General features: G+C 40.0%; 1 protein-coding gene across 1 annotated transcript in view; it reads right to left on the bottom strand.

Moving 5' to 3' along the window:
- DPP10 (dipeptidyl peptidase like 10) overlaps window positions 1-20,762 on the bottom strand; it is a 552,775-nt gene that overhangs the window by 495,359 nt on the left and 36,654 nt on the right. The window contains exon 2 of the mRNA XM_083582231.1: window positions 1,397-1,492. The gene's annotated coding sequence lies outside the window, so the exon portion shown is untranslated. The remainder of the gene's footprint in view (window positions 1-1,396; window positions 1,493-20,762) is intronic.

Here is a 20,762-nt window from a genome sequence, read left to right as displayed (position 1 = left end):
ATAATAATAATAATAATAATAATACAAGCATGCTGATTTCCTGAAAACATGAGTCCAAACAGGGCTGTGTCTGGATTCAAGAGGAATTGATGAAAGAGTTCCCACAGGAAAACCTAGGTCTAGAATGAAGATCTGCCTAAAGGCACTTTCACGTGTACTAACAGGAAGAGCAGTCTAGAGCAAAACTCTGCCCAGTTCCAATGAGTCCATTTGGAAGAGGTTTGACCAGTCGTGAGGATCAATGAGGAAAATTCCAGGCGGGTGGATGAGCAAACAGAGAGATCCAAGGGTGAGCAGACATGGTTAGAGTAAACTGCAGGAAGTTACTCATACGTGTCCTTGCCTTTGCCCCCAAGAAGAGATAATGGCTAAATGCTTTCCCCCTGAACTAGAAAAAACATCATTTCATATTTAACAAACTGTGGCACACAGTATTTGAAGCTAATGAAATTCATTGCTAAGAGTTTGAGGAGGACTAAATATGCACTGAATTTTATGAGACCCAATAAGAACTTTATTGGAGTCTTTATGTCTTGTTTCATGCTTTGGCAAAAACCAATTTTCTGTGCAAATTTCCCCAAAAAGGCACCTAAATTAGACACCTTGAAGCTGTCAAATAAAATCCTTCTTTAGACAACAAGAGATGAGTGGGAGGGGGAGCAGACAAAGACATACAGCGTGATCAATAACTTGCTGGCGTTGTGTTTGGATGGACTTCTACAAAATGTTAATTTATCTGTCCCTAGGAGGCATAAATTTCACTGATTAACCTCTCAGTCTTATTTTATCTGACCTAATTATAATATAAGCCTAACAAGGGGTCTCAAGAATGATAATGACTCTTTAAGCGGATCATTTATCAAGATAAAACATCATAGGGACAACTCCAATCAATAGGATGGGATTCCATAAAACGCTGCCTAAAATTCTCTGCAGGGCTGTTGTGGCGCTTACTCTTTGGATAAATGCCATCCACTTCTAGTCCTTTCTTTCCTTAATGCAACTTTTAATCCTTCATAGTGCTTGTAATCCTCTTTGGTAACTGGCTGCTTAACTAAATTCAGTTCTTCTTAGCATTGCACATCGCTTGCTGCCTGCTAATGTGCATATTTGCCGTTGGCTTGTTCCAGAAGGAGGAAGAGGACAGATTGAAAAAAACGTATCATAGCCTTCAGGGTGCGACTAAATAACAAAGTGGATTCCAAAAATGTACTGGAGAGCATACAAAAGCCATGGACAGCTGCCTAGATTTCACATTACAGTACAGAGGAGGAAATCATAATGATGACTCTCCTCCTCCCAACAGCCCTAACAGGAACATAGGAAGCTGCATATCCTCAGACCATTGGGTCCATTTAGCAGTGGCTCTGCAGGCAGGGTTCTCTCCCAGCCCTACCTGGAGATGCAAGGGATTGAACTGGGTTCCTTCTGCATGCAAGGCAGCTGCTCCACCACTGAGCTATGGCCCCTCCGAAACAGAAGCTCGATCATCCTGGAAGAAGGGCAGAATTGAAATACAATTAATTAATCAATCAATAAATCATCAAACAAGCTGCTTCCTTTGAAGACAGAAAAATCTTTAAAGAACTCCCATAAGTCCAGAGGACAGCATCACCAAAACTTACGTTGTTCAAAGCCCTGCAGTTAAAACACATCAACAGCAACTGCAGGACACTAATACCATCATTGCAGCCATCTAATTAGAGAGACTATTCCCTGCAGCACTTGATCGTTATTCAGATCTCTCAGTACCCTGCTGTTAATACTCTAATTCCCAGTATTGTTCCCTTGCCACACATATTTGCCTCAGCCTTACTTCCAAAGCCTTATGTTCTTCCTTACCAGCGCTGCCAAAGTCAAATTTTTCAAATTATGATGCATCTAATGTATGTGATAGCAAAAGAGATGAGCAAACCAATATACTAAAGTTTTGATAGGCAAGGAGCACTCAAGGGACGATCCCAATTGCTATTTTGCTTTCCTTCGACAAAATGCTCTCGGGCAGTATTTTTTCCTTTTATTGCATCTTATACGCTCTGTGAGCTGGACCATGGTCTTACTAAACACTAGAAACTACTGATATCAACTGAGCATATTCTAATTAGAAGGGGTAGCAATAAGCTTTTATGAACAAATGCGAGGCAGATTTCTGAGTGATTGGTAACTCCATCCAATGGCAAAGAGCAAAACCTCAGAATCTTGATTAGTGTTAGAAATGGGGGGGGGGAGTGGCCAAGTTTTGATCCTACATGGGGGGGGGGCAAAAGAAAATGGCATTGTTTCCACTTTACATTCCTTCAGATCTAGACTCACAGTTCTATTCATGTGAGGGTAAAGTAGGAAATAGGAAGGCCAAATTATCATTTTTTAAAAAAAGTTTAAGTGTGTTAATTAAGAAAAAATTAAAACACTCACAAAGTTCTTAAGGTTGGTTCTGCTCATATCACATCATGGAGTACCTCACAAGAAGTGGCAATGGAAGTGACCATCATCTAGCCTACCCTTTTACCAGTGGGGCAGTATACTCCATAACCAAAATACACTGACATGCAAAAAACAGAAGACCATAGTATACAAGTACTAAGATGACAGCATGCCACAAGAGAAGGGCAAAAGGAATGAAGTTTTACATGCCATGGATATATGTAAGACAACAAATAAGATTATTCCCAATGGATATGTTGAAGACAGGCTACCACACATACACACACACTTGGCAGATCACCAGCCAATGTTATACAGAAGGCAGGATAGAAATTGAATAAATAAATTAAAATATAATATTTTATATGTTATTTTGTAAACTGCTTGGCGAATGTCTCAGTGGTAAGTGGTGTGAGTGGGTGTAAGAGAGATTTATAAAAATGACACTTATCCGAGCTCTCCATAACACAACAAAGTGCATGCAGAGACCATTTATTTTGTCTGTCTGTTAAGTTATCCTGCCTTTTATCTATCAAACAAATGACCTTGTGATTTGATGGACTGCTTGTACATGTGACCACAGGGAAACACAGTACTTTTTAAAAGTGTCAGCTCAGTAAAATTTCTTAATTTGTCTTTTCCTTGTGGCTCCCAAATAGTTGACTACTATTTTTTTTAAAAACAAACACATAGATAAATGTGATCATACACTAGATTATGTTTGCAAGAAAAGCAAAATAAATTTGAGCCAGTTGCTTAGAATTGGCTTCATGATGTTTAACTTCAACCAATACTGAGCGGAGGGAAATAATGTAGCACTCTGACCCACTAGAAGAATTAAATGGGGTGGGGGAGAAATAGAAATGGTTTAGATCCTTCCTCACTAAAAGATATACTGCCATCCACACATCTCACTAAGTGTTTGATACTTTGATCAGAAAATATTCATGGCACTCAGTACAATTCTAAGGTTTTCTCACATTATGCATTTCCACATTAAGCTTTTTAGTAATTGTGTTTCATAAACACTAGGGCATCATGAAGCTACACCATTATCTAAGCACTTGAGGTTATTTTAATTTCAGCAAACCCTTATTTACACCAATCACCTATACTTAGATTCTTCTTTATAGCTCTATTCAGGTGTTATAATTCCCCAGGTGAGTAGCATTGAGGGGGGAGAGCAGGGGTGAATGCCTGAAACTTCACCCTGGTCCCCATTGTCCTCCACAAGTTGATTGTCTGAAGTGGGAGGAGCCGCTGGTATTTATGGAGATTATCAGCATGGTTCTGAATGCCCTTCTGACAGCACAGGAGACACTCTGCTTCAGAGGTTCATTCTCCAACTCATAGAGGGGGATGGAGATGGGATACAGCTTAGCACACACATCTGTGCTCCTACTCATATGGTGGTACTCATGTGGGGGATTGCAGCACCTGAACAAATTTAACTTCTGCATGTTTTGTGTCATACAGCACATTGCTGGCCTCTTCAACCCATTGCAACAGAACGTTCATAGTGGAAAAGAATCCAAAACAATGAACCAAATTTCATGTAAGAGATGAGCTGCTACCAATATTTCAGGCACTCCTACATTTCCAGGCTATCGTGAATGGCCAAAATATAAAAATGACAAAAGAGGTCATTCTGTTTATAGCTTTCTATACTTCTTCCAACAGCTAAATTTAACTAATATGGGTGACAATGGGACCAACACATTATTAAGTAGCATGGCAGCATTCCTTATCTACCATAAAATGAATGGAAAAAACAGGTGGGGCAGAAAGAGAGAAATAATGTGTAGAAATTTTTGGTCATTTCTCCTCTCCTTCCGGATCTCCAAGTGTTCCTTACATGGTAAGTGGGGGGATGCTGAGCAAAACAATGCAACTTTCCAAAAGCTCTCAATGTGTGATGCTGACCTTTTCCATAACCCTTTCCTTGGGCCTCAGGTTGTTCGCTCCCCTTCCCCTTCAGCCCTCAGAGAACTGCACAAGCTTGTCTTGGAGATGATCATAGAATGTCGCATCCATTCCCTACACATAAGGGACCCTGGCGATAGATTCAAGGCAGGTCACTTGCTCCCATTTGCCAACCTCAGCTGCGAGTGTTTGCTGACCGAGGACTACAGCCCTGTGTGCATTGTTCTATATGGCAGAGATTTTCTCTGGCAGTGTGTTTGTATAACCCTCAGCCCATGACAGTTTCAAGTGTCTACTGAGGCAGCAGAGGAACTTTGATGAACTACAAAATTATAAGATGAAGTTTGCCTTTTTGACAGAAACATTGGGCCCTTGAGAAAGGCAATACCTCTGGACCTTTAAGATATGCACCATTCCACTGCCAGTTAGAGAAGGGCTCAACTAACACAGAAGACATCTCTCCAACCTTTCTGAACAAAATTGCTCAAGACAGCATTAAGGACTGTTACGAGAGCAACAGGACCCAAAAAAGGAAGATTTTGTATAAAGAGTGGGGTAGATAATTGGGGGGGGGGAGTGATCAGGCATGGAGAACTTGTGGTGCTCTAGCTGTAGTTAGACTCCAGTTTCCATCAGCCCCATCAATGTGGACAATGCTCAGGAATGATAGAAGTTGTCATTGAGCAACATCTGGAGGACCACAGGTCTCCCATCCCTCCTTTAAACATTATCAGCAACCACAATGGCAGAGGGTGCAGCACAACAGACCTCCTATATCCAAGTTCATATGAACATACAAATGCTGCCTACCGGTAATTAAAAACAAACACTGGGTTATGTCCAGAGAAGCTCCAGGGGAGTTAGCCTTACGCAAGAGTACTTTCCCATTGCCACCTTCACGCTTCAGCCCCCATCAACCTCAAAGCCTGAATAAAACTAACTCTTGAAGGTGCTCTCCAGAATGTCATGGAATGGGACACGGGAGGCTGCAACAGGAGAAGAGAATCAACAGAAGTGGGAAGTGTGTTAGATAACTTGGGATCAAACATATTAACTAAAACTAGGGTTAATTTATTTTAGATCTTTCGTTGAGGGCTGCATGTAGAGGCCCATCATAGTACCAACCCAACTCATTATGCTGCCCCAATTTTCCAGTAACTATTCCAGCAAATGGTTTTAAATTTGGAAAGGCAGCATACAAATAACATGACTGACTGATTGATGGGATTTCCAACAGCTAGAAATCCCAAATGTGAAGAGTGATATTGCGTTCAGGTCCTGCTTGTGGATTTCCTAAAGGCACCTGGCTGGTCACTGTGTGAACAGAATGTCAAGCCAGATGGGCCTATGCATGGCCTGATGCAACAGACTTCTTCTTATGTTGTTATGTGACACAGTCACATCCAGGATACGCTACAATGTTTTGTTAAGGGAGTATAACTTGTTAGTTGAATTATCCAATTTAACTAATGGAGGGGGGGGACCCCTTTTCTTCCTAAGAAACGCATACAAACAAAATCCAGAAAACCTTTTGAAGAGCTGCAGAGCTATTAGGAAGCCCACAAGCTAGATGGAACAGGAGTAAATGTCCTGAAGCTGGAAATATTGCTCAACTCTAGCTAATTCTAATTCAAATAGTCTTCACCAGTGGTCCTAAAAAAAATGTGAAACCTGCTAATGGATGCTGGTCATACAACCAGGTTTCTTTCTTTCTCTTCTGCTTTTAGTGAAACAGATATTTACAGTCATTTCTGGAGAAATGTTCCCTTGGTCTGCCAATGTAATAAAACAGTTTATCTGGGAGTTTTCCACAACCACTTTGACTTTACAATACAATTTTTTCAATATTTACTGGTGGGTTGTATTTCTTATTTCAGGTCAACACCTTCTGATATATGTTCGGTGTTGTACAAACAAGGAGGGGGGAAATGACAGATATTTATAGTTAGCATGGGAAGAGGGTATTCCCTTGCAATATATATACAAAACATAAGCGGTATATTTGGGATCCAGACACAAACACACCACCTCAGCCTTATATTCCAAATTTACCGTTTATGTTGCTGGGAAATGAAAGTCAATCTGATGGGAAAAGTCTGGGTGGCAGGTGGGGGAAGGATTATAAAATCTCACTACTTGACAAGTAAATATAATTGTTTGTCCTTCCACAGGCCTGTTTTCTTCACTGGTTTTCAATTGGTGGATTGGGGACTCATAAATAGGCAGTGTCCCAAATTTAGGTAAGTCAAAGCAGTAGATTCAATGGCAATTTCATTTCTTTCGATTTTGTTTGATGGAGTGGGGTAGGCACACAGACCCAAAACAACGGAAGACAGAACTAGTTTACTTTTCATACTTGTATAGAAAGGGGAATTTTGCCTGGTCCATCTTGTCATTTAGGATTGGAAAGATGCAGCCTTCTACACAAATGCATCCTCAGAGAAAAACAGAAAGATGACCATATGGCAAAACATTACAAACATGCCCTTGGATTGCTGTTGATGTCATCAATCAATAAACAACTGATTTGGGAGTGAGTTCCAGTTAAGGAAGGGGCATAAATTTGATTTTGTTTGCATTTTAATGGAAATTTACCTAATTCACATTTTCCACACCAATACACAAACCAAAACATAGCTATCCTTTGAAATTCACACATCTTCACACTTTGTGCTACAACCAAAGCGTGCAAAAATTCACATGTTAGGGGGAAATATGTATTAAAACGAATATATTAATGTGGGAGGGGAATACAAAAGTGCAAAATATTAGGGGAAAACTGCAAAAATGCTTATATTAGTTAAAACTGCATTAAAAATTGTGTTTACTGGGAGAAATTTGCACTAAGATGCTAATGAATTTTCATGAGGAGCTTTAAAAAAAATGCTGAGGAAATATAGAGATCTGAATTTAAGATTGGAAAATAGGGAAAGCCAAATCTACAGTCCCAGAAAACTCAGTGTCACTAACTTCTGAATGCAATATACAATGTACTGGACGTGTATCTCAGTGACTCCAGAAAAAAAGACTGCAGCTTGTTGACAGACAAAACAGTAGACAGAATGTGAAAAAGAAACCTGCAGGATTTGTCACCTGCAGCAACCCTCAGTTCTAACTGAAGTTTTCTTTTGGCAGAAATATAATTTTAATTGGATTAGACATTATAGACATATATAACAAGGCAAGCTGAAGAGCACTGAGACACAACAGAAAGGTACAATTCAGGAAGTGGCTTGTAATTCCCTTGGGTCTGTTGGAAGAAAGTGGATTTACATTTCAGGACATTCAAGTTAAGGTGCTATGAATTGGCAGCCAGAGACTGTAGACAATCAGCTGAGCTCATTGTCAGTTCAGTAGGAAAGAGATAAATGAGAAGATATGAAAAAGAGAAATGTGCTTGGAAAACTAGCAAAAGAAAAGATAGTAATAATGGTCAACAGGGTCTAAAATGTTGCAAAAATAGAAAGCTGAACTGCACCACACTTGAGTATGAGAATATTAATATTTCATCTTTAACTTGGACTGTCAAAAGCATTGCAATAGAATTGGATATCAGTTTTAAAAGATCTAAGTAGGAACTAGGAGGAACCTCACATGACACAGGAAATAACACTGACATAATTAACTCTTCATCTGTAAAATGGATGAAATATGGTATTACTACCTTGCAAGTCAATAAGGTTTATCACACCAATGTATGAATTAGAAGAGCCCTCCTGGATCTAGTACAGTGGTACATCGGGTAAAGTACTTAATTCGTTCCGGAGGTCCATTCTTAACCTGAAACTGTTCTTAACCTGAAGCACCACTTTAGCTAATGGGGCCTCCCGCTGCCGCCGCACCGCCAGAGCACGATTTCTGTTCTCATCCTGAAGCAAATTTCTTAACCCAAGCTACTATTTCTGGGTTAGCTGAGTCTGTAACCTGAAGCGTATGTAACCTGAAGCATATGTAACCTGAGGTACTACTGTACCATGTTTCCTACAGTGATCAGCCAGATGCCTTCAGGTGCCCCACAAGAAAAGGAAGAGTGAAATCAGTTTTTCCTGTTTTCTGCCCCCCCTGCCCCTCCCCCCTACAAAATGCTGTCTCTGAGTCTGGATGTAACTTATTGTAATCATAATTCATTGCCACTTGTGCTCTTATCCTCCATGAATTTGTGCAAGCCTAACCATAAGTCCTACTGAATTCAATGGGGCTTGCTCCCAGGTAAATTGAGTTAGGAATGCAGCCTAAACGTGGCATCACCAGGAATAGACAATGTAGTAGAACAGTGACACACACCAAGGGTGTCATAACAGCAGTGCCATCACTGCTTATTGTGATGGTGCAGAATAAGGGCTATGTGATGCTGAGGTTGTGATAGTAATGTGGACACACAGGCAAGAGCACTGGATTGCCTCTACCAGTGTCCCCCACCCATTCCTGACCACACCACCATTCTTCCCTGTCCCTGCACAGTGTTGATAAGTGGAGCAATGCCGCTGCTGGGAAGGTGGTGCCGTGGTACTGCCCTACCATATTCGCTGCTCCTGGGCATTATCTCTGTGGAAAAGTACTTCCTTTCTTCTGTTCTGAATCTTTACATAATTCATATTTAATAGATTATACCAAGTTCCCAGCATGCATAAATTTATGCACATCTACCACCACCACCCCACCATGCAGCTTTTTCTAAACTAAAAGTCCTCCAAGGACATATTTTTTTCCAGTTACTCCCTTATAAGTGCAAAGAACACTACAAAAGCACCACACAAATGTAAGCATTACTGTATTGCTATTTTATTTGCTAACATGGGTGGATTTGTAATCATGTACCTCCTGCAAGCGTCTCATCTTGCTAGTACTCTAGCAATATAAACCTATGCAAACACTTGACACCCAAGGAAAGTGTGATTCAACCAAACTTGTGGGTTTATTTACCCCAATGGCTGCAGAGTTTTCACTTACATTAACACTGGTTGTTGCTTCAGATTTGTAGGTTTTGCCAGCCACACACAAATGTACACCAGCCCCCTTAACATATTGGTGTTAGATGGTACAAAGTTGTCAGTCAACATCAAGGCTGGCTTACCAGTGCCATATTGTTATAGCTCTTCTGCATCCTGGCTACAAACCAGACTTACTAACGTGTGCATTTCAACAAACATGATTCAGCAAACTAGGTGGCTAAAATACCACTCAAAACAACTGAAGACTGCTTAGGTAGGTTTGCAAAAGCTCTCTGTTTCAGTGACCAAGATAAATTACACCACAGAAGCTCATTTTCTAAGTGTTCAAGCTGTCTTCCTTGCCCTCCTACTAGTATTCAAAAAGCAGAATGAAAAACCTTAAATCAAAGCCACAGCAAACACTTCCCCACCCCAAATTGAAACCATCTCTAGCTTTAAAACCCAAATGCCCAATTAAATGCAAGTGGAATGTAATTATTAGCATTCCTAAAGCAAAATAAAACCAAAACAACAAGAATATGTTAATTCAGCAACCTTAACGAAGAATCTCTATGGAAGTTCGTGGGAAGAAAAAATCCATTGTCTGTCAAAATATGAAACAATAAATGTCAGCTAAACCACAATACATGTGAATAGCAATTTCCAACACAGTTCTTTGGCATTTTAACACAAGATAGTTGGGGCTGTTTAACTGTTCAGATAGCCATACGAGTGTTGTCAACTTAACTTTCAATGAAAAACAAAGTTTCATTTCATACAGTCAGGCTGGTCATCCTAACCTGGCTGTAATGAGGCATTACGGAATTCAACAGACTTTTTTTTTACTCCTAGCATATCTTGGTTCCACAGTGAACCTGAAAAGCACCTGCAGTTTGTGCCACTTCACAATCAAAAAGCAAATTGATCAAGTATTACTTTTAATTCAGAGCATTCTGCTGGCTACGTAAAGAATGATAACCAATTGTGTATAAAGGACTTCCATGAGCAGAACATGACTTCCCCTTTCTCTCCTGACCCTGGAACAGCAAACAGGTACAATACCATGGTAAATTTCTCAGTAAAGTTCTGGCCATTTTCAACCAGTATTTGGACTCCTCAGCAGCATCCTGCCACTATCAGTAACAGCTTCCAGAACTACATATATGTATGCAATTTGAGACTTTTGCAGAACTATATACCCAGTTTGCAGAATCAGCTGAAGAGCGGCTAATGTCAATAAATAAGTACTTAACCACAGAAGAAAAATCCAGAACGACATGCTTTCACCACCAGCAGTCAATTTATGCTCTGAGCCTAAAAGCGCCAAGCTGAAAGAGGCATGAAATCTACTTTGCATGTATTTCCTTTGAACATTATTAACGCTGAATATATGTGTCTTCCAAATCCATATCCTGTGGACTTCATCCCTACCTAACCCCACCTTGGCCCAACGTCATTTTTCCAAATTAGAGTTGAAATGCATACAAGTTTGCCTTGAGGTTGTGAATACTACTTTGACAGTGTGCTTACATGCGAGTCCTTTTGAGTTAAATTAGGCTTACCCACAGAAAAAAATAATGCATAGGAAATGTCTAACTAAAACTGAAAAATGCATTCAGTTCATTTGGCAACTTCCTTTTTATTTTATTGAATAGTGTGATAATGATCAGGTGGCACACAGGGTTGGTTCACAGGTGCATGTTCTATTGCTTGATGGCTTCATCATCAAATAGAGCCATCGCACATCAAACAGTGTCCCCCATCATATATTCGAGCAGCTAAGTGTAGAACCTTACATTTGTCCCTGCTGAAATTCATTTTGTTCTGGCCCAGTTCTCCGTTCAGTTAAGGCCATCTTGAATTCCAGTTCTGCAATAGCTACTCTTTCCAGTTTAGTGTCATCTGCAATTTTTATGAACATCCCCTCAATTCCTTCATCCGCATCATTTATAAAGTCATTGAACAACAATGGGTCCTGGACAGAACTCAGCAGCACCTCACTTGTCGCTTTTTCCAGTTACTGCTGGGAATATTCCCTGCCTGAAACTGGGGAAAGTCACTGCCAGTTGATATAGACAATACTGAACTTGGTGGACCAATGATCTGACTTGATACAAGACCACTTCTTCTGCTCCTAAAAGTAGCATTTTAAAAAAATGTTAATAATTTTCTGTTTCCCAAAATTTCATCAAAATTGGTCAAAATAAGTGGATGTCAAGCCCAGCTTTCTTGGCTCCTACCCTTCTATTAATTACAGAAAGGAAATGCACATTAAAGAAAATACCTAAATCAAACAAATTCCCCTCAAACAACCTTAGAAGTTGAGAAATCTCCCTGACTAGACTGTAGCTGTGTCTGGGAGCTTTTTAACTCAAAAGCAAGCTAAATGTTTTTCACATTAATCAATCAATTATAAAATGGCTATTTCTCATGCCAATATTGGCATATAGTCTGTGTCTTGGAGGTCAGAGTTTTTACAGACGTGTCTATATGCTGGCGGTTCCATTCAGAGCAAGCTGGCTCATTTCTAGCCATGTGCTCAGCAGATGGGCTGCACTTTGCTAAGCGTATTTGACACACAGCATTACAGAACTTGCTGCATGAGGAAAAACTATCTGCAGTGCCCAGAGAAGAGAGCCCAGCTTCTATAAACAGTGACCATCCTGCATTCTCATAGGATGGAAAATTTTAGATACCGTACATTACTCTGTAAGTATAATGACTTTAGAGAAAATCCTTCCATCCAAGCTGTGTTCCTGTCACACTTCAATCGTGCTGCTCCCTATCAGTTACAGTATACATATCTCTCAAGGCCCCTGTTATTTATGGAAGTGTCAACAGAAAAGTGTGGGGATAGGGCTTTATATATGTAATTTCCCCGTTGGTGGAGGGTGATGGTGGTGGCCCAGAACAGTGCTCTGGCTGCTGCTGAATAATTCTGAATTGTTACATTGCAATTCTGTAAGTTCTGTAACTCAGATATAAGGTCCACTGAGTTCAATAAGACTTTGCTTCAGAGCTATGGCTGCAATGTGTATAGCAGAGCTTTCCAAACTTTTCAAGTTTTTGGACAAGCATCATTTTGCAACACAGTAATTCAGTTTTGCATAATTTTGTGACACAGTAATTCAGTTTTACTAGAAAACCAGAGGTTAAACTAACCCTTTCCAACCCCACTGCAGCCAACACACCAATGTGTCATGACACACAGTTTGGAAAGCTCTGGTGTATAGGATTGTAGCCTCCAGGGTGCTTTTTTCTTTCTCTCAATGCCATGAATTGGTTTTTTCCTTAATGCCTTCACCCACCATAGCTGTCAACGTTTCCCTTTTTTTTTTTAAGGGAAATTCCCTTATTCCGAATAGGATTCCTCGCAAGAAAAGGGAAAAGTTGACAGCTATGTCACCCACCCCAACAATATACAATATTAAATTTATGTATCTACTACAGATTTTCCTTAATTTTCCCCAAGTTTAGGGGGACAATCAGTCAAGTGTAGGAAATTTTACAAATGATTTTTATTTTTTGTAAACACACATTTCATGTATTGCTCCATTATTGTGTGGATGTGAACCCTGATGGTTTTCCCATACTGTGAAATCAGTCATTAAGTCCAAACTGGAGGCAGGGCGGTGTTATACCACTGCAAAATTCCTGAGTTAAAACCATGAGGTGAAGACTGAGTGCAGAAGAAATTGCAACATTTTATATTATTATATTATATTATTATATTATATTATGTTATGTTATGTTATGTTATATAATTATATTATCTTTTATATGTATTATATTTATAATTATTATATTAATTAAATATAATAGATATTTAACCCCATCTTCAGTTGCCTAAGCCAAGCCTACAACAGATACTTTATTTAAAGTTCCCTTACGATATTGCTTCCAAAAATGAGCTAACCAAAATGGCCACATCCAAAGTTTAGGCTTTGTTTGCTTTTTTAAGGGGCAGGGGGGACCTAGAATACTTTTTCCACCTCTGGGGCTTTCTTTTAATGGTCTTTGCAGAATAGGAAAAGTATTTCCGCTTCTGCGGTCCTCAGTAAATAGCTTTCCAGTTAATTGTAGAATGTTTCCAAATAATACTGTTTTGCTCCCTGTTAACTTGGTTTCCAGCTTTACACAATTAATTATGGAGGCATTCAGAGGCCTCCATTTTAGACCACTTAGTTAATAAGGAATGAATGTTTAATGGGTGCTCCTTTCAGACTATTTAATTTAATGAGAGAATTTGCAAGAAAAGGAAGTAAGGAGGATCAATTTAGCATGTAGCTACCTGCAACAGAAAAAAAGCAAGACAAGAATGTCAAGGGAAATAGCATATGCATTCATTTATTATTCAAATGCACCACAAGTCCCATACTGAGAGCTTGGGGTGTTGTATAATCACAAGACGTACAATTTATTAGGCCAAACAGGTTTTCCATCTATCAAAAACAGAAGGGAAAACAACTTTAATTTTAATACATTCCATCAGTTAAAACTTGTAAACACTGTGTGTTCTGCAGGGGGATAAATATAGACTATAGTAGGCCCTGGCTGAGTAAAGCAGAAGCCAAATTAGCTTTCTCTGGGGGTGATATGGGCAATGTAAGCCACATGTGGCACCATTCATCTCAAGGATGCAACCACATGGAGAAAAGAGAATCATACTACAAATCTGCACCCAATCAGAGAAATAGGATAGTGGTACAATTCTCTTCACAATGTGGGTGAATGCTTGAGTCAGATGGCCTGGTATGTAATAGTACTGTGAGTCCAGTACAGAAAGTTATCACTTAACTTCAAAGTTAAGTCATATGTATTCAACCTCTGAGATGTTGCTTTCTACCAGATTAAAAGCCACACGTCTTAAAACTTCTGTTCATGATCCAGAGAAAGGCACAGCACACCCTCCTTCAGAATCACATGGCAGGCTACTTTTCAAAATAATAGTCAGAAGTAGGCTTTGGTACAGAGTTGTGGTTGTTGTTTTGTTTTTAAAAGCCATAATTTCTGCTAGGTACACATGCTGCCTTGATACTGATGTTGGCCCCTGCCTTAAGGCCAATACACACATTACTTTTTAATACCAGTTTTGCATACTACAAATCCATTATGAAGATCAGAAACTGTAATTTTAACTTAATGGTATGTATTTGATCACCTTGTTTCCAGGGCAAAGTTAAACGAAACATTTCTCAACTTACAAAATACATGTACCCCATGTATTTCTGAACATGCACTTGGAAAACTAGCACAAGAAGTAGCTTATATATCTGGGTAGCCAACTTACATTTTTTTTGTCGATTTTGTGCATCAAACAAGGAAATCCCTGTTTAAGGAAGCTTTTAATGTTTGATGCATTACGTTATTTTAATATTTTGTTGGAAGCCACCCGGAGTGGCTGGGGAAGCCCAGAAGAAGAAGAGTTTGGATTTGATATCCCGCTTTATCACTACCCGAAGGAGTCTCAAAGCGGCTAACATTCTCCTTTCCCTTCCTCCCCCACAACAAACACTCTGTGAGGTGAGTGGGGCTGAGAGACTTCAAAGAAGTGTGACTAGCACAAGGTCACCCAGCAGCTGCATGTGGAGGAGCAGGGACGCGAATCCAGTTCACCAGATTACGAGTCTATCGCTCTTAACCACTACACCACACTGGCTGGGGTATAAATAATTTATTATTATTATTATTATTATTATTATTATTATTATTATTATTAAAAATTTGCCACCTAACCACTTGAAAAGTGGCGCTGAAGGATTGTAAGACACGGGTCTCTTGATCTAAAGTATGCATGAACCTGCATCCTATTGAGCCCTTCATAATTTACCCTTCCAACTCCCCATTCAATACTTTCTACAATCATTATCCATGTGTACTCTCTCTTCATACAATTACTGGGCAGTTTGGGGATTGTTGAATTCATGCATTTCATTAAACCAGTAGTGCCAAAGTTGTGCACAAACACCTATAGATATTGCTGACATATTTTGTTAAGGGGCAAGAAAGGACCAAGGAAACATCTTTGTACCATTGCAAAACAGCTAAGAAGATTGCCTCTTCACCATAAAGTGGGTGAATTAGTAAGAACAAGGTGTCTGAGAGAGATGGATATATAGACTGTCCACTGAAAGCAAGGGTAGGAAACCTCTAACTTGGGACCTGAATGTCTGGTGGAATGCAGAGAACAAGTGGGAAACAGCTAGGTATCTCTGTATATTCATTATAGGGAAGCTGTACTGTAGGTGGTGTCACTCTGTACATCAAAGAGGGCATTGGGCAGTCAACTAGAAATCCCCAAGAGGTAGACATGTTGTGGGTGGTGATACCGGGCCCCAGTAATAGTTTAGTTCTGGGGATGTGTTCTCATCCCTTTGATCAAAATGCTCAGGGAGATCTTGAGCTGAGGAATGAAATCAAGATAGCATCCAAAAGAGGAAATGTTGTAGTCAGTGCTTTTTTTCTGGGGGGACTCAGGGGTATGCATACCCCTAAACATTTTGTGAATCTAAGTTTGGCCTCATAGAGGGGCAGTATTTCAATATGAGCAGGAAAATAAGAGTACCCCTAAACATTTTTTTAAGAAAAAAAGCACTGGTTGTAGTCATGCGTCACTTCAACTATCCTCACATAGATTGGCTACATATGTGTTCCAGTCATGACAAAGATGTAAAATTTCTAGATACTCTAAATGGCTGCACCTTGGAACAGTTGATCATAGGACGAAGCAGAGGGGAAGCGACCCTGAATCAAGCACCTACTGTGAAATATAAGTGTTGTTGAGCCAACTGGGAGCAGTGACCATAGCACTATTGAACTAAACATACATGTAAACAGCCAATAACCAAGAAAATCCAGCATGGTCACATTTGACTTTACAGGAATGGCAAAAAGGAAGTTGAAAGGCAAAGTCAAAATAGTCAAAACTGCCAGGGAGTTGTTTAAAATCACAATATTAGAAGTTCAGTTGGAGTGTATAGCACAGATCAGAAAAGGTACCACAAGAGTTGAAAGGATGCTGATGTGCTTAACAAGCAGCATAAAACATGGTATTAGAGGCAAGAATGCTTCCTTCATGCAAATGGAGAGAACACACAAAAGTGCAAGCAGACAGTAAGCAATGCTAAAAACATTAAGACCAACAACCAGTGCTTCTTTTTCAGCTGGAACTCGGTGGAACTCAGTCCCGGCACCTCTCAGGTGGATACCAATGCCATTATAACAGAACAAGGGAGACGTTCATGGTGAGTTCCAGCACCTCTTTTTCTAGAAAAACAGCACTGCCAACAACAGAAAGTTATTTAAATACATTTGCAGCAGAACACATTCTAGGGAGGGTGTATGACCCTTGGATGACAAAGGAGGTAAAAGTGTGCTAATTAGGGACAAGGAGATTGCCGAGAAACTGAATGAATTATTTGCATCTGTCTTCACAGTGGAAGGTATAGAGCAGATCCCAGTGCCTGTACTAACTTTTGCAGGAAAAGAGTTTGAGGAATGGAGGCAGATAATGGGCTTTTTTATTTCAAAAAAATGAAAAATCTTTCTGACAGTTGAGGTGGGAAAAGGGTTATGAAATATATGCCTGGATTGTGAAGAAAGCGGATCATAATTACAGTGCAAAAATAATCTACAGTGAAGTTCTAAATGGGAGACTGCCACAAGATTTTGTGTCAATTGCATAAGCTCTGTCTGGTGTATATTTATTGAAAGAGATCATGCACAACATGTCAGAAGCAAACCCAGACTGCTCTACAGTACAAGATCCTGCCAATTAATATTTGGAAGCTGTTTTCTTGAGAATAAATCTAGCACAAGTAGAAACAGTGCCTGCAACGTGGCCAGTATCCAAACTAAAGGCGGAAAGATTCTGTCCAGTAAATATTAGTGCTTTTCCATGTCAGAGAAACAAAATGTACGCAAGTGCTGCACTCTGTAGCTTACCCTGAGAGGAGAAGGATGAAAGAGAGAGAAGCAGCTTTTCCTTCATCCTTTGGATAGAGGCTAGGGTATCTGCTGGAGGAATCTGCCCCCCCCCCCGCCAATGGGATGCTGGTGTGGGTGCTATTTTAAAGAGCTACTCTTCTTCCAGGGCTTCTGCTTTGGTGCCATGACATCTGGCCTTCTGATAGGGTTGAATGAGGCAGCTGACACACGTAGGCCAATTTAAAAAAAAAGGTTTTGCTATGCTCCCCAATTGGTTGAAAAGGTGGGAAGGTCTTTCTTTTCTTTTCTTTTCTTTTTTTTGCCTACCCTGCACTGACAGATGGTTGAAGTGGCACTGTATCCTAAGCAGGAATAACTGGAGTTTCTGTGCAGGATGAATGGGAGGGAAAAGGCACGAAAGAACAATGAAAGGTATCCTAATGTATTGGAGGGCTAAAGGGAGGCTTACCTAAAGAAGGGCTCTCTCTTTTTGTAAACCACATTGAGGGTTTATTACAACCACGTGCTATATAAATATCGTGAAAGAAATAATGAGAAGGGCACAACTCTTTTGTGCTCTTCTTGAGAGCAGCATGGAAATGCATGAACTTTAGCACTTTGATGTCCTCATTGGCCCCAATGCTCTGGACCAGTGGCTGCAATAGGTGGTGCCCTCCAGATGTTTTGAGATGTGATTTCCATCAGCCCCAGTCAGCATGATCAACAGTCAGGGGTCAGGGGAGTTGTAGTCAAACATCTGGAGAGCATCACATTGGCTACCTCTGCTCTGGACTGTCCCAGTGGCTTTTTTCTCATACAATTAAGGGGGGGGGCAAAGAGTACTGACTAGTGTGATCCTTGGAACCAGAGTAGAGTCACCCATCCAAGGTGATTGAGGCAAGTGGTGGGTTTTCTGTATGCTGGTGGCTCCGAGCCCTGCAAAACAAGTCACCCAGTCAGTACCAGGGCTTGTGACTCTGAATTTATTTAAGGTCAGGTATATCTTGCCTACCCACTCTGCTTTGGTGAAGACACCTAGAGCAGTAGGATTCAGTTTGATTTTCTTTCCACATGCATATTGCTATTGTTTACTTGTGCCAGGTATAAGTAACCTTGTTTTATGTGCTTGTTACTTTCTGTCACAATGAAAGCAGAGGAGCCTCCCTGACGCCATCTGGCTGTCTCAGGGTGGGATTAACTCTTGAGCCAAGTTTGGGGTCAACCGCAAAAATAAAATTAAAAAAACAGAGGAGTACTGAACACCTCATGAACACAGAAAAATGACCCAGGATTTAGGAAATGACCGTGCTGAGTTTATTAGTAACAAATATTCTAAGACATTGGCAACAGCAAAGCTCTTATCCATTGCTATTAATCACTTTGTTAATGCTAAGAAATCCAACATTATCGATTGTTGGAATTCATCATGATAAGTACGTGGTTATGTGCATGTTTTTTCCTGCTTACTTTGCCCAACACATCCTGTGCATGTCACATTGAGTTGTGTCAATAGTATAGCAAAATGAATGGTTTGGCTAGGCTTAGGCAATACATCTGCCAACTTCTCGCAAGAAGAGATTGGCTGCATTGCAAGAACTAGCTGCAAATACACCAACTCTTAGGGCGCAAGTCACCTAACAACCTGTACCTAACAACCTGTGCAATGATTTGAAAAATGGAGCTTTCTTCTCCTCTCCTCTCCTCTCCCTGCACCCCCTGAAATTGGCTCAGGGAGGTTCGGGAACCCCCCATAACAGCACATGTGGAGAGGAGAAGGGGGGTTGTTCCAACTGTCAAGCTGAAATGCACAATTCATAGCACAATGTTGAATTCCACCCTTAAAAGTTTTATTTGCTGACTATAACTTATGTTTTATTATGCTTTTCTTTAATGTTACCCCATCCTGGGGTTATTTTTAATGAAGACCAGGTTAGAAAGCTTCTAAATAAGCAAACCACCTAGAATAGCTATAATGAGACCCAGGCAATGATAGCTAAATATCTGTAAACTGTGCATTAGGAAAAACCAGTGAGCTGAATGAACTTTAAAGTTTTTTTTTAAGCTTTAGTCAGCACATAAAACGTACTGGATATGCTTTCATCTGTATTTGCATTGGAATTATATGGATAGATGTCTCCACAAGGGATCAAGAGCAATGAGCAGGGTCTTTATGACTGCATGAGTGATGCCAGTGAGGGATTCCCCTGGTGCCTCTTTAAATAGAATGGTCTCTATCCCTTCAACTGCAGCTTTATTATTTACAGTGTGAGCACAGGAAACAGAATTGGCAGGAAGCAGAAAAGCCCAAAGAGCACTTTGTAAAACCTGAAGATCACTTTTAGGAAACGCATGCTTTCATACCACTATGCTTTGCTGACTGTATTCAGTCCTAGAGAAATGGGTTTGTTGGCTTGTAAGCTCAATGAACTTACAATTACACACAATATTATTAGTTTAACTGATTGTGGCTCTGCTGCTCTGAATTAGTAGAATAATTTGCTTCTTTTTACTATTCTTAATTGTCTCAACTGTAAGGAGTGGCTAGCTGGGCAGTCCTAAGCAATTTTCTTCTGATGTAGTTCTGATGTGAATTTCTTCTCACGCACCTGAAATTTACACCACTTCAAAAACATTTTGCCATCGAAAAATAATCTGGGATGTTATTTGGCTCAGCATTTACTGTGAGCCCAGGAGGACTTCTGAATTTACCTGTGTATTATTTTTAAGTTATATATGGGATAATTGAAGAAAGACATTTAGAGAACTGCATTTCTTTACAAGTAAAATCCCAGATGATATTTTGAACTACTGATTCAGTAGATATGGTCCCCAGAGGGCTAAGGAATACCTGGCTTCCTTATTAAGTAGTGAGAGAAATGCACTGTGCATACATTAATGCACTTCCCTGCCTGAAAAGTCCAAAACAATGCTAGCGCAGCTATTTTATTTTATTAGTAATTTATAGTCTGCCTGTCGGTCAAAAAGATTCTTAAAGTAGAGCATAGTTACAAAATTAACGCTATAATTAAAATCAAATTACATGGTCACACTTAAAAGAAGGAAGGAAGGAAGGAAATTTTTGAACTAAGAAGTTTATTAATTCCAGTTTCACCTTACAAAGAACATTTATTTTTATTTTTTGAAAAAGCTAGTAATTTTGGTAGTGATGATCCCTGAAGGTGGTACAGGATTTTATTTTATTTATTCTTAAAATTTCTAACTGACCTTTCATCATAAAAAAATCTCAGTATGGGTACCAGCAACTTAAAACCCAATAAGACAAGACAAACACAATCAACAGCTAAAGCTGCCAATGCAGCTCATATATGGGATGGCCCTACAATGTCAAATGTCTGGCAGAAAAGGTAGATCTTCAGCTGGTGGCAACTGATGGATAATATATGTGCCAGTCTAACCTGGAGGGCTGTTCCAAAGCCACTATGACATGGTTAAGAAGGCACTCTGGTGGGTCACAGCCCCTCTGGCCTCAAAGATGGTACTCCCCTTCTGACATTCCAAGATTGTATTGCCAGAAGGCTCTCACAAACTGGCTGTGGG

Source organism: Podarcis filfolensis (assembly GCF_964270895.1).
Source record: "Podarcis filfolensis genome assembly, chromosome: 1".
In the NCBI taxonomy this organism is placed as follows: domain Eukaryota; kingdom Metazoa; phylum Chordata; class Lepidosauria; order Squamata; family Lacertidae; genus Podarcis; species Podarcis filfolensis.
The sequence above is the reverse complement of the archived record's forward strand: the minus strand, read 5'-3'. Positions and strand labels throughout refer to the sequence as shown.